The sequence below is a fragment of the Bos indicus x Bos taurus genome, chromosome 10, assembly GCF_003369695.1.
Source record: "Bos indicus x Bos taurus breed Angus x Brahman F1 hybrid chromosome 10, Bos_hybrid_MaternalHap_v2.0, whole genome shotgun sequence".
In the NCBI taxonomy this organism is placed as follows: Eukaryota; Metazoa; Chordata; class Mammalia; order Artiodactyla; family Bovidae; genus Bos; species Bos indicus x Bos taurus.
In genome coordinates, this window is record NC_040085.1 from 98,798,279 (window position 1) to 98,813,551 (window position 15,273).

The 15,273-nt window shown below is 44.7% G+C and overlaps 1 pseudogene; it reads left to right on the forward strand.

The window, feature by feature from the left end:
• The first annotated feature begins 225 nt into the window (after positions 1-225).
• LOC113899548 lies at positions 226-2,073 on the forward strand (annotated as a pseudogene).
• The last annotated feature ends 13,200 nt before the right edge of the window (positions 2,074-15,273 follow it).

Below are 15,273 nucleotides of genomic sequence, written 5' to 3' on the forward strand. Positions count from 1 at the left end.
GCAGCCTGGTTTGGGAACAAGATCAGAGGTCTCCTGGTGAGCATGCCATGACCCCGGTGGCCATGGAAGTCTGTGGGTGGATGAATGAGTATTTCTAGGGATGCAAATGTCAATCAGCAGAACTGATGGAGAAGGGCACGGAGTCTGCTCATGGGTCTCTGAGACCCACAGATCGAGAGCCTCTGTGCTCTGGCGGCTGCACCCGGTGGCTGGGCTGCCCTCACCATGACACAAAATGAGTATATGAATGTATTGAGTTACACTGGAAGCACTGTGGATATCACTTGGATTACCATGGGGAAAAGAGGAGAGAAGGAAGGTCAAGAGGCTCATGAATGTTCAAAGGAGGCGAAAAAGATGATTGGTCTGAAAGCTAAGCTCTACCATAGACAGCTCCATGCTGAGCAAATACACGTGAAAAAGATGCATGAAAAGAGAAACAACCAAACCGAAGCGCGATAAAAAGACTCCACAGAGAAGAGTGCCTACATAACCGCTGGGCAGAGAGGGACAGTCCCGAGCTGATGTACTTTCCAATATGATTAAACAAAACTGAAAAGAGAAAGTGAGAAAAACAGAGTCTCTCTGCCCAAAGCTCTCGCCTAGGGAGAAACAGAAGTATGGAAAGTTATTTGAATGGAAAGACAAAGAAGAAAGCCTAGAAGAGGATGGTTACAAACACTGCTTTGTTGGAGATGGCTTTACTCTGCTGCTGCTGCCGCTGCCAAGTCGCTTCAGTCGTGTCCGACTCTGTGCGACCCCATAGACGGCAGCCCACCAGGCTTCCCCGTCCCTGGGATTCTCCAGGCAAGAACACTGGAGTGGGTTGCCATTTCCTTCTCCAATGCATGAAAGTGAAAAGTGAAAGTGAAGTCGCTCAGTCATGTCCGACTCTTCGCGACCCCATGGACTGCAGCCTACGAGGCTCCTTACTCTAAAGCTACCTAAATATGAAAGATTCATTAGGCCAATAGGATTATATTTCAGGAAGGCCCACGTGACACATCCTGGACTGAAAGCCACCTTTTGCCTGCCAGTCCTTGGTGTAAAGAAGAATCCCTCATCCCCACTGTATACACCTTTGGGTGTTCTTAGCAAAAAGTCAAGTATCAGGCACTCAGTCATGTCTGACTCTTTGCGACCCCATGGACTGTAGCCCACCAGGCTCCTCTGTCCATGGGATTCTCTAGGCAAGAATACTGGAGCGGGTTGCCATTTCTTCCTCCAGGGACCTTCCCAACTGTACATAAAGGAGAGTTCATTAATGTGCACTAGAGGATGCCCCAGAGAAGGAAATGGCAACCCACTCCAGTGTTCTTGCCTGGTGGGCTGCCGTCTATAGGGTCACACAGAGTCGGATACGACTTAGCAGCAGCAGAGGAGGTTAACCTGTTATAGAAAACTGTCTCTTGAGTCTCTAAATTCTATGCCAATTCTAGACTCCTGGTTGACCAAATGTTTGTTTCTTTATTTAGGTTTTAAGGTGAATGCCCTGGGGCTATTTGTTTCCATCAACCTGATTGCGAATCGAAAGGCACAGTTGAAATGTCTATTTTTCTTGCTATCCTCAGAAGAGATTGCTACAAATCTACTCTATGACTCTCATTCTTTTCAGCTTACAATACAAATAGCTTATTATTTTTTGCCACCTGTGTCTTATAATAAAGCAGTGCTGAAAAATTAAATAGAAGAAAGTTCAGTTGCCATACAGGCTATGAAAATCATTTGCTGGTGGTGATTTTTAAGCTTGATTCTAAATAGATTTATAAAGAAGGGCACTTGGAAGACTTGTTCAAATTTTGCTATTTAAGGTATCTTGAAATTATAGGCTCACTCTCCCTAAAATTTCAAAAACATAGAGCTTAGGCTCTTAAGGGTATAGCAGCGATAAAAGCTTTCATAGTCATTTCTAAAAAGCAACACTTCATAGTTACCAAAGGTGCTGTTATTGAGGCAAATGTGAATGAATTGGGCCTTGTGACACAGGGAGGCAAAGTCATTTGGGGAAAATATGCCCAGGTTACCAGCAATCCTGAAAATGATGGATTCATAAATGCAGTCTTACTGGTTTAACAGCAGTTACATACACATAGCTCCTTGTAATTATTGAAGACTACACACCAATCAGGATACCGTTACTCATATTTCTGAATTGTACCAACCAGCCTTACATGTCTACAGTCATCAAGAAAACTATTTATTCCACTGTTAAAAAGAAAAAAGACCCAACATAAAATAGCTTAATTAAAAAAACAAAAACTGAGAAAATCGAGAGTTCAGTGAAATGCGTATTGGGTAAAGGGATATCTACTGTGTATAACTGTTGAAAAAGTGTGTAACCCCCCAAACCATCTCCTCACCAATGGGATATGCACCATACTTTGTAAAAGACTATCATTTAGGCATTGATTTACACATTTTTGAAGTTTATAAGTATTTATATGGAATGAGGTCTGTGCTGAGTGCTGGAGGCCAAGACAAATGATTAAAGCTTAGTCTTGTATCCTCTGTGAGAAAGTACCAGTGGGTGGAAATTTCTTTCAATGCATTTCCCAGAGCCATGGAAGGTTTTTGGAAATAGATTTAGAAAGAATGTAATGGTATTAGTCAGACTTTCCCAAATAAACAGAACCAATAAGATAGAAAACATATCGTGGATACAAATATATATTTCTTTATTTTATTTAAGTAATTTCAAGAAATGGGTTCATGTAATGACAGAGGCTAGCATGTCCAGAATCTGCCCAGTGAGCTGGTAAGCTGGGAAGAATCAATGTTGCAGATCAAGTCCAAGGCTGTTCTCTGCAGGGTTCCCTCTTGCTCAGGGGTAAAAAGAAAGTGAAAGGGTTAGTCGCTCAGTCGTCCATGGACTGTAGCCCACCAGGCTTCTCTGTCTGGGATTCCCCAGGCAAGAATACTGGAATGGGTTGCCACTCCTTTCTCCAGGGGATCTTCCCGACCCAGGGATAGAGCCCAGATCTCCCGCACTGCAGGCAGACTCTTTACCCTCCGAGACATCAGGGAAGCTCAGGGAAGGCCTGTCTAATTCTTAATTCTAAGGCTTTCAACTGATGGGACAAGGCCCGCCCACATAAGGCAATCTGCTTCAGTCCACTGGTTTGAATGTTAATCTCATTTTAAAAACATCTTCATGGAAATGTGCAGGATAATGTTTGACCAAAAAATACCTGGGGACCCTGGCCCAATCAAGTTTACATATAAAAATAACCAATAATAACATGACAGGCACTCACTGATCTTACTCCCTCAAATTCCTCTCCTTTGCATCTGTTGTCCTCTAACCTGGTCTCAGAGAGATCTTTCTCAAACAACCTTCTGCTTCTTAGAAGTCACCCATGACTCTGTTGCCTACAGATGAAATCCAAGTAATCTCACAAGACATGGAGCTCATCTCGATGTAGCCCAACTCTGTTTTCAGGCTCAGGTCTCCTACTCTTGGCCATGCCACTGTAGGGCAGCCTCCTAAGACTTCTGACCTTGTCTGGAGCCACTACCTTCTGTGACCTGGCCCATGGATTCTGTTCTCCATGCCTGGAACACCTTCCTCCTCTCTGATGGATAGCTTTTAAGGTTTAGCATCATAGCGTCTCCCTTGGGAAATCTCCGCAATGCCATGAAGTCTAACGAGTCGCTCCTTCCCTTAGGGCTCTACAGCACACTGTGTGCCCTCCTGTCACTGCACGTGTCCTGCTGGGTCACGACTGACATGGATGCTCTCTGTCTCTCCTACTAGAAGGCTCTGGCAGGGTGGAAATCACATCATCTCATCCTTACGCTCTGAACCGCCTCCACCCCCAGCCTGAAACACAGCAGTGGCTCAGGAAATAGTGATGAGTGGATGGCTTGTAGAGTTGGTGTCCCTCATCACCTGCATGGAGAACTCAGGGGTAAAGACTGAAAGAAGGAGTAAGATTCCTTCACATGTTCTATGTTCTGGCCAAGTAGACTGGCAGAATCAAATACAGTCTTCATGGATAGAAAAGTATTTACTAGAATCTTTTGGATAAATAAGAAAAAACCTTAGTGATAGAAGGACATTCCCTTGGAGAGTAAGGGGAATTTTGGAGGGTGCCTGGGATTTGGGGTAAAGTATCTCCATGCTAGCCTTTCCTAAGTCACTTTTCAAGGAATTGCCTGAACCTGATCTCTGCCTCCAGCAAGGAGGATGTACTTTATTTATCAGCTATCTGATAAATAACTGCTGAAGACCTCTATCTGCTGAAAAGGGCCCAGAGCGAGGGTGACTGTGGCAGAACTGGAAGCCAAAGTATGTCCAGGCTCTGAATGTCAAGAGGCAGTTGACATCTCCTGGGAGGAACTGCTCCTTCTCCTTACTGGTTCCCAAAAGGGACATTGTGTGTGAGGATGTGCACAGTAGTGTCTGACTCTTTGCGACCCCATGGACAGTAGCCCGCCAGGCTCCTCTGTCCGTGGGATTTTCCAGGCAAGAAAACTGGAGTAGGTTGTCCTCCTCCAGGGGATCTACCCAATCAAGGGGTTGAACCAATGTCTCCTGCATTGGCAGGTGGGTTTTTGTTTTGTTTTTTTTTTAACCACTGAGCCACCTGGGGAAGTCCAGTAGGGACATTAGAGTCAGACAAAATGATTCTCTCGCACCTGAGATGGTCATTGTTTATCAGGAAGATGAATAATCTGTGCAGGAAGATGAATAATCTGTGGGAAGCCGTGGGCAGTAAGAAGTCCTGTTTCAGGGAACTCACATACATCATAAGATAGTTTCCAGTTTCAGAGTACTGTAGTTAGTCATTATCAGTATGCACATTCTGGTAGAGCTGCAGAATAAAATGGAAATGGACTGTGGAGCCATAGGTTTGTATAATGGGCAGGGAATAGCAAGCCCACCTGTGAAGGACTGTAAGGAAGCGAAATTAACACATTCCCCTGCCTGAAGGGACATTTTCAAGGATTGAATAGTTTTTTCAGTTTGTTTCTCCCTCCCCTCCCCACCATCTCTGATCCATAAAAGAATCTGGCAACCACACCCTGATAAGATGGTTATTTTGAGGCACTACATTGCCATCTGCAAAATCACTGCAGATGGTGACTGCAGCCATGAAATTAAAAGACACTTGCTCCTTGGAAGAAAAGTTATGACCAACCTAGAAAGCATATTAAAAAGGAGAGACTTTACTTTGCCAACAAAGGTCCGTCTAGTCAAGGCTATGGTTTTTCCAGTAGTCATGTATGGATGTGAGAGTTGGACTATAAAGAAAGCTGAGCCCTGAAGAACTGATGCTTTTGAACTGTGGTGTTGGAGAAGACTCTTGAAAGTCCCTTGGACTGCAAGGAGATCCAATCAGTCTACCCAAAAGGAAATCAGTCCTGAATATTCATTGGAAGGACTGATGTTGAAGCTGAAACTCCAATATTTTGGCCACCTGACGCAAAGAACTGACTCATTGGAAAAGACCTGATGCCAGGAAAGATTGAAGGCAGGAGGAGAAGGGGACAACAGAGGATGAGATGGTTGGATGGCATCACTGACTCGACGGATATGAGTTTGTGTAAACTCTGAGAGTTGGTGATGGACAGGGAGGCCTGGCATGTTGCAGTCCATGGGGTCACAAAGAGTCGGACACGACTGAGTGACTGAACTGAACTGACTGCCATCTTCTCTGTCAGCCTGCTCCTGAATAAAGTCCCTTTCTGATCCCAATACCTGTCTCAGATTCATTGACTATCTTGCGGCAAGCAGAACTGTTTCAGGAAGGGGGACACCTTCCAAGGCCTGAAACTGGGCTCTTGTCTAACACTCAGAAATGAATTGTCCGAGGAGACACATGTGCTGACAAAGCAAGAGATTTTATTGGGAAAGGGCACCCGGGTGGAGAGCAGTAGGGTAAGGGAACCCAGGAGAACAGCTCTGCCACATGGCTCGCAGTCTCGGGTTTTATCGTGATGGGATTAGTTTCCGGGTGGTCTTTGGTCAATCATTCTAATTCAGAGTCTTTCCTGGTGGCACACGCATCGCTCAGCCAAGACGGATGCTGGCGAGAGGGATTCTGGGAAGTGGACGGATACGCGGTGTCTCCTTTTGACCTTTCCTGAACTCTTCCAGTTGGTGGTGGCTTATTAGTTCCATATTCCTTACCAGGATCTCCTGTCATAAAACAACTCATGCAAATGGTTACTATGGTGCCTGGCCAGGGTGGGCAGTTTCAATCACTATGCTTCCCCTAACAGAACGAGCTTGGACTTGGTAACATCAGTAACATAAGGAAACATAAGGGAAATTAAATAGATATTCTTCTCTAGGCTTCAGAGACAAAGCAGAGCAGGCCTCTGATCTTGCTTCTAACCTGCCTGCATGCTGCCCTGTGAGTTCCCTGACTGCCTGCTGTGAGTGCAAGCCTTGTGACACAATAGGGGTCAAATAGGGGATAAATCTTGAAATTGTTAAGCCCCTGGAGGGGGTCTGGTCAACCAAGCCCAGGATGAACAACATTCCAAGTTTTACAAGACAAAGCAAACACCTTTAACTTGAAACCAGAGCTGCAGTTTGCTTTGAGACTGATGATGAAGTCAGTTCAGTCGCTCTGTCACTTCGACTCTTTGCGACCCCATGGACTGCAACACGCCAGGCCTCCCTGTCCATCACCAACTCCCAGAGTTTACTCAAACTCATGTCCATCAAGTCGGTGATGCCATCCAGCCATCTCATCCTCTGTTGTCCCCTGCTCCTCCTGCTTTCAATCTTTCCCAGCACCAGGGTCTTTTCCAATGAGTCAGTTCTTCGCATCAGGTGGCCAAAGTATTGGAGTTTCAGCTTCAACATAAATCCTTCCAGTGAATATTCAGGACTGACTTCCTTTAGGATAGACTGGTTGGGTCTCTTTACAGTCCAAGGGACTCTCAAGAGTCTTCACCAACACACAGTTCAAAAGCATCAATTCTTCAGCGTTCAGTTTTCTTTATAGTCCAACTCTCACATCCACACATGACTACCTGTAAAACCATAGCCTTGACTAGACGGACCTTTGTTGGCAAAGTAATGTCTCTCCTTTTTAATATGCTGTCTAGGTTGGTCATAGCTTTTTTTCTAAGAGTAAGCATCTTTTAATTTCATGGCTGCAGTCACCATCTGCAGTGATTTCGAAGCCCCCCAAAATACTGTCACTGTTTCCATTGTTGCCCCATCTATTTGCCATGAAATGAGGGGACCAGATGCCATGATCTTAGTTTTTTGAATGTTGAGGTTTAAGTCAACATTTTCACTCTCCTCTTTCACTTTCCTCAAGAGGTTCTTTAGATCTTCTTTGCTTTCTGCCATAAGAGTGATGTCATCTGCGTATCTGAGGTTATTGATATTTCTCCCAGCAAACTTGATTCCAGCTTGTGCTTCATCCAACCTGGCATTTCTCATGATGTACTCTGCAAATAAGTTAAATAAGCAGGTAAAAATTTAAATAAGCAGCCGTGACCTACTCTTTTCTGATTTGGAGCCAGTCTTTTAGTCCATGTCCGGTTCTAACTGTTGCTTCTTGACCTGCATACAGGTTTCTCAGGAGGCAGGTAAGGTGGTCTGGTATTCCCATCTCCATCTCTCTCAGAATTTTCCACAGTTTATTGTGATCTACACAGTCAAAGGCTTTGTCATAGTCAATAAAGCAGAAGTAGATGTTTTCTGGAACTCTCTTGCTTTTTCAATGATCCATCAATTTGATCTCTGGTTCCTCTGCCTTTTCTAAATCAAGCTTGAACATCTGGAAGTTCACAGTTCACATACTGTTGAAGCCTGGCTTGGAGAATTTTGAGCATTGCTTTGCTAGCATGTGAGGTGAGTTTAATTGTGCAGTAGTTTGAACATTCTTTGACATTGCCATTCTTTGGGATTGGAATGAAAACTGACCTTTTCCAGTCCTATGGCCACTGCTAAGTTTTCCAAATTTGCTGGCATGTTGAGTGCAGCACTTTCACAGCATCATCTTTTAGGATTTGAAATAGCTCAACTGGAATTTCATCACCTCCACTAACTTTGTTTGTTAACAATGCTTCCTAAGACTTGACTTCGCATTCCAGGATGTATGGCTCTAGGTGGGTGATCACACCATCATGGTTATCTGGGCCATTAAGCTCCTTTTTAATAGTTCTTCTGTGTATTCTTGCCACCTCTTCTTAATATCTTCTGCTTCTGTTAGGTCCATACCATTTCTGTCCTTTATTGTGCCCATTTTTGCATAAAATGTTCCCTTGGTATCTCTAATTTTCTTGAAGAGATCTCTAGTCTTTCCCATTCTATTGTTTGCCTCTATTTCATTGGACTGATCACTGAGGAAGGCTTCCTTATCTCTCCTTGCTATTCTTTGGAACTCTGCATTCAAATGAGTGTATCTTTCCTTTTCTCCTTTCCTTTCAATGTAGATGATGCAGACTGCAGACGATTTCAGTTTGCGGCCTGGAATTAAAAGTGGGAACCTCGAACTGCAATTTTTGAAGTCCACAGAACGGACCTTTTCCCTGGTGCCTTTTCCCAGTTGGGTGTGCTGGGACTTCCCAACACCGTTTAAGTCTGTGTGCTAAGGCATTCAGTTGTGTCCAGCTCTTTGTGCCCATGTGGACGGTAGTCCAGGCTCCTCTGTCCATGGGATTTTCCAGGCAAGAATACTTGTGTAGGTTTTCTTCCTTCAGGGGATCTTCCTGACCCAGGGATTGAACCCACGTCTCTTTTATCTCCTGTATTGGCAGGTGGATTCTTTACCAGTAGCGCCACCTGAATATTGGTTAAAACCCAATTTGGTGATGTATCCTCTGCTCTTTCTATTTCTCTTTTTCTTTTAATCTTAGTACACCGAAAGTAAGCTAGATAATTCTCTAATAAATATGGGTATTATTTATTAGTATATAAGGTGACTTTTTTTGTTAACAAATCCTTTGAACCTGAGATGAAAGTGAAAACTTTCTGCAAAACAGGGTGATCATTCTGCTTGGTGATCTCACCTGGGGCTTGGGCTCCTTTTTTGCTGTGGTTTGTCAACCCTAGGCTATTAGTTTTCCTTGAAGGCATGTCCAAGATGGCTCACCGTCACATCAGTGTTCTACCTACTGGGATGTGGAAAAGGAAAACGGAGGCAACATCCTTTTTGATTAAAGATACCTGGAAATTGTATACATTCTTAAGTGTAAATGGAGAAGGAAATGGCAACCCATTCCAGTATTCTTCCCTGGAAAATTCCATGGACAGAGGAGCCTTGGGGTTACAGTCCATGGGAACTGCAAAGTTGGACACAACTAAGTGACTAACTTTCTTTCTTTTAAGTATAAATCCCAATAGTCAGGATTAGCCCCAACACCAGCTGCTAGCTGCAGGGAGGCTTGGAAATTCCATCTAATATTTCTGATCATCACATTCTGATCAATGTGTGTGTGTTTTCCCCACATCACCAAGAAATTCTGCTACACCAGCTCAGTGTAGTACAGTTCAACTCAATTCTATCCATTAGCACTCCCTTTCTGCAGTTGGAACAGTGGGTAGCTCTCTTTCTCACCTTCAGCAGATGTTGTTGTTGTTCAGTCACTCAGCCTGGTCTGACTCTTTGCGACTCCATGGACTGCAACATGCAAGGCTTCCCTGTCCTCACTATCTCCCAGAGTTTGCTCAAACTCTTGTCCATTGAGTCGGTGATGCCATCCAACCAGCTCATCATCTGTAGTCCCCTTCTCCTCCTGTCTTCAATCTTTCCGAACATCAGGGTCTTTTCTAATGAGTCAGTTCTTCACATCAGGTGGCCAAAGTATTGATGCTTCAGCTTCAGCACCAGTCCTTCCAATGAATATTCCGGACTGATTTCCTTTAGGATTGACTGATTTGATCTCCTTGCAGTCCAAGGGACTCTCAAGAGTCTTCTCCAATGCCACAGTTCAAAAGCATCAATTCTTTGATGCTCAGCCTTCTTTATGGTCCAACTCTCACATCCATACATGATTACTGGAAAACCATAGCTTTGACTAGATGGACCCTTGTCAGCAAAGTAATGTCTCTGCTTTTAATATACTATCAGGTTGGTCGTAGCTTTTCTTCCAAGGAGCAAGTGTCTTTTAATTTCATGGCTGCAGTCACCATCTGCAGTGATTTTGGAGCCCAAGAAAATAAAATCTGTCATTGTTTCCATTGTTTCCCCATCTATTTGCCTTGAAGTGATGGGACCAGATGCCATGAGATCTTAGTTTTCTAAATGTTGAGCTTTAAGCCAGCTTTTTTACTCTCCTCTTTCACCTTCCTCAAGAGGCTCTTTAGTTCTTCTTCTCTTTCTGCCGTAAGAGTGGTGTCATCTGCATGTCTGAGGTTATTGATATTTCTCCCCACAATCTTGATTCCAGCTTGTGCTTCATCCAGCCCAGCGTTTCTCATGATGTACTCTGCATATAAGTTAAATAAGCAGGGTGACAATGTACAGCCTTGACGTACTTCTTTTCCTATTTGAAATCAGTCTGTTGTTCCATGTCCAATTCTGACTGTTGCTTCCTGACCTGCATACAGATTTCTCAAGAGGCAGGACAGGTGATCTGGTATTCCCATTTCTTGAAGAAGAAGAAGTAAATAAGCCCACACATCATTATGTGGATCAAGAATTGTCATGATCCATACAATCAAAGACTTTAGTGTAGTCAATGAAGCAGAAGTAGATGTTTTTCTAGAACTCTGTTGCTTTTTCTATGATCTAACAGATGTTGGCAATTTGGTCTCTGGTTCCTCTGCCTTTTCTAAATCCAGTTTGTACATCTGGAAGTTCTCAGTTCACATATTGTTGAAGCCTAGCTTAGAGGATTTTCAGCATTATCTTGCTAGCATGTGAGATGAGTGCAATTGTGCAGTAATTTGAACATTCTTTGGCCTTGCTCTTCTTTGAGATTGGAAAGAAAACTGACCTTTTCTGACCCTGTGAGTCTGATACAAGTCCAGTCCTTATGAGTTTGTTGTGATTTTTATTCCCATGTTTTAGAGATGAGAACACTGAGATGCAGTGGTGAAGTCACAGTCGCACAAACAGTAGGTGATAGAGCTGGGATACTTTATTATATCTGCCTGTCCATACTCTGTCCGCCACCACATTTCCCTCTTAAAACCTCAGGCTGTAATTGTCAAGTATGTTGATGGATGAGCAGGGTCAGAATTATGATAAAAGATTCCCTCTTCACAGGGCATATGCTACAGCTCAAATTACATCAAAACTTTCCTCAAATGTTAGGGAAAAGAGAGAGGGCATTCTGTGAGCATCTTGTGTGTGATCAGTTCATGTGGGAGCCCAGAGAAGGTGCTTATTCGTTCATTCATTAGACAAATATTTTTTGAGGACCTACTATATGCCAGATACCAAGGTGCTGGGGAAAGAGCAGTGAACAAGATAGATAGTCTCTGATGTCGTGGAAATAGCATTGTAGTGGCAAGAGAACAAATACAATTCACGTGATGTAATGGAGAAAAATGAAGCTGCTTAAGGAGAACTTACTTTCTGAGGTCCTCTAAGTGTCAGACCCTGGGTGGAATGCTGTCGTCAACTTAAGGAACCTGGTGTCTGTGCCCAAGGAGCTCCTGGTCTTGGGAAGACAGACTTCAGAGGAATAAATGAGCCCACACATCATTATGTAACTGGATTGTGCTAAGTGCAATGGAGGAAAATGACACAGCACTTTTAGAAAGGAGGAAGAGGGGTTTAATATAGCTGTCTCAGTCAGCTCTGGCTACTAGAACAGAATACCATCAAGTCAGGGCTTCAGCCATGGACCTTATTATTCACAGCTCTGGAGGCTGAAAGTTCAAGATCGTGATATCAGCACGGCGGGGTTCTAGTGGGAGCCCTCTTGCTTGTTTGCAACTGGCTGCCTTCTTGCTGTATCTTCACCAGGCTGGGGATGGGATGGGCAGTGAGGCAGAGGCAGAGAGAGAGAGAGAGAGGGGAAAACTCCCTCTCTTGTATCTTCTTATGATGGTTAATCCCTTCATGAAGCCTCCACCGTCATAACCTAATCACCACCCAGAGGCTCCACCTCCTAATGCCATTACATTGGAAGAGAAAGGTTAGGTCTTCAACATGTGAACATTTTCAACACATGAATTTGGTGGGGGTGGTGGGCGGGCACAAGCATGCAGTTCACAATTGCTGGGATGGTCAAGAGGAGCCCTCTCGAGCTGGCGTTAGTGCTGAAACCTGAAGGACAAGAATTTCATAGATAGAAGAGGGAAGAAATAAGGGACAGTCAGGAGAGGTTGAAAGAGAAGGTGGCCTTGGACTGAGTGCTGAAGGGAAAGTGGTCCACATATGGAGGAACAGGAGGGAAGGCATTCCTAGCAGAGGACAGTGAGAAGAGAGGCGGAAAATTCTGGCTGGGAGTGGGGGTCGGGAAGCAGGAAGTGATGGGAGGAGAAGACGAGGCCAGAGATGACCTAGGACACGCTCAGCCACATGCCTAAGAGCCAAGAGGACTTTGTGGGTTCATCTTGGGGCTTCATGAAGCCGTTGCTCTTGATTTTAATGGAAATGGGCATAAATTATTCACAGGTTACAGCTGAGATTTGTTCAGTGCTACATAAGAAATAAGAAAAATAATGTTCACTGAGCACTGACCACAGGCTGAGAAGTACAGACAAGTTGCTTACACTTTGGGGAAAAGCTTTGTGGCCACTGGGGCTGCAGGAATGATGCTGACAGGTCCTGGGACTTCTGGTCCCTTCCTGCCTCCTGATGTAGACACTGGCGGTCCCCTTGGTCAGGCAGCTCTTGGTCATCACCTCCTATGTTTGACTTCTGTTTACTCTCAGGCCTGGGGGCACTGCTGCTTCTCTAGAAGTTTCCCTGAGCCCCCAGTCTAAATCAGCTGCTACCTCTGCCACCCTGGTTCTCTCTCATATTTAAAAAAAAATCTTCTTTGTGCTTCTCATATTTTGAGATGTTTTGATACATGTGTGTGTTTCATGCTCACTCTCCCACTAAACAGCGCACTTCATGAAGAGAGGAGACATTTGTCCTGTTCATCCCCTGATCCCCAGTCTGACTGAGCGCCTAGCATACAGCAGGTACCAAGTGAGTATTTCTTGAAATGAAATGAGCTAGGGACTGGGACCCTGGAGAGAAGTTCTACAAGTGATTGGTCGTTTACCCTTCACAGCAACCTAAAGAGAGAGTATTATTGCTAACTGCGGAAACTGATGCCCAAGGTCACACAGTTTATAGAGGTGGAGCAAAATTCAAGTTCAGGATTCTTCCTTTGATTAACTTAACAGGCTCTCAGACAGCACCTTGCACCTCTAACAGGCTGTGTGTACATGCCAAAAAAGAACACACACACCCACATGTGCGCACACTCTATCTTTTTTCAAAGCTAGCTCCTTTGTTCCAAGGACTCAATTCAATCTTGCCCCTCCCTTGTTTTAACCAAGGTTTCTACGTGCACGTAGTGTTCATCAGCTATGAATCTCAGAGTTTTACAGGCATCCCTGCCATAATCCTCCTCTGAAATGAAAAGTACTTTGTTCAATGTAGGAAGATGCTCAGATAATTCAGAGCTGCATGAACATGAAATATTGATAATTATATTGTGCCCATCTGAGAAAGTATTACATGTTACCATTAAGAACCCATACCAAGATTCACATATCAAGTGATTTTTTATGGCGGTTGCAGGGCAGAACTTGTAGATTAGTCAATTCCCCCTAAAATATAAATCACTGGCAAAGCAGCTGAAACCCCAGAACCCTCAGGAAGGGCCGGGAAAGTCCATAGCTATTTTTGGTATCTTTGACGACGATAGAAATTGTACATTTCCCTGCAATCTGGCTGCCAGTCCTGGTGGCTCTCAGCTCTGGGCTGGATGATGACATTCTCTATGGCACCTTTTCTAACTCCTCCTCTCTTTGCAACCATGCTTTTGGGAAAAATTTTGCTTTACTAAATTAACTAGTGTTAAAAAATGCATTTGTTTTCTGGGTTTCTGTTCATCATAAACACAGAAAAGAGCTTGTTAGAACTTTGGATCGGAGGGAATGATGAGATAGTGACAGTCTTGGGCTGCAGTCCTTTCCAGGGAATTCCCTGATCCTCAGGGAAGAGAGAGCAGTTGTGTAACATGATAAGCCAGGGGTCAGTGATCTCGAGGGCTGATTCCCCAGTGGCTCAGCAGTAAAGAATCTGCCTGCAGTGCAGGAGATTCAGGAGACACAGGTTTGTTCCCATGGAAGATCCCCTGGCAACCCACTCCAGTATTCTTTCTTGGAGAATTCCATGGACAGAGGAGCCTGGCGGGTTACAGTCCATGGGGTTGCACAGAGTTGGACACGACTGAAGCAACTGAGTACACACTCACACAGTAACCTCAATTATTTGTGCTAAAGACCCTGTGGCCTCAAATCACGTGGAATAATCCCTATCTGGCTCTTTGTAGAGGGGTTTCCTGACACCTACTTTAAGTGGCAATACCTGAGGCAACTTTAGTCTACTGGGTACGATATTCATGTCTTTCTGCAGACATGTTAGTGCGTTTAATTATGGAAGGTGGTCCAGAACCCCCTTCACTGTTCCTCAGTGTTTGGCATGCAGACACGTTACTGTGTTAACACCCAGCAGCCTGGCACATGCCTGGCAGAGTTTCGGGCAGAGGGATGTGCCTGCGCAGCTGGCACCCTGGCACATGCCTGGCATGGTTTCGGATGGAGGGACGCACCTGCACAGCTGGCACCTTCTCCGTGCTCTCAAGCAGCAGCCCCTAAACCTTTTGGCACTGGGGGCCAGTTTCATGGAAGGCGATTTTTCCACGGACCAGGGTAGGGGCAATGGTTTCTGGACGACCCAAGCACATTTTTTGTGCACTTTATTTCCATTCTTATTACATCTGCTCCACCTCAGACCATCAGGCATTAGATCCTGGAAGTTGGGGACCCCTGCTCTAAGGCAGTTAGTCTTATCCTCAGGTAATTCTCCCAGGTAAGTCATATTACCATCCCTCTTTGAACATGAGAACCCTGAAGTAAGGGCAGTTAGCATGCCCAGGGAGCAGATAGCAGGATGAGACCCTACCCCACACTCCGCCTCCACGGCCTGTGCTCCTGTCTTCCCACTGATGGCTTCTCCCAAACGGCCATTTCTGATCTAGCCAGGGATGTGTTGGGGCTTAAGGAGAGGAAATGTAAGCTTTGAGGTCAGCCGCACCTGGCCTTACCTCTTGCCTGGTGTGTGAACTTAGGCAAACATATCACCTCTCCAGCCTCCTTCTCTGCAGCATGGAAGCAATAAGAAGTCA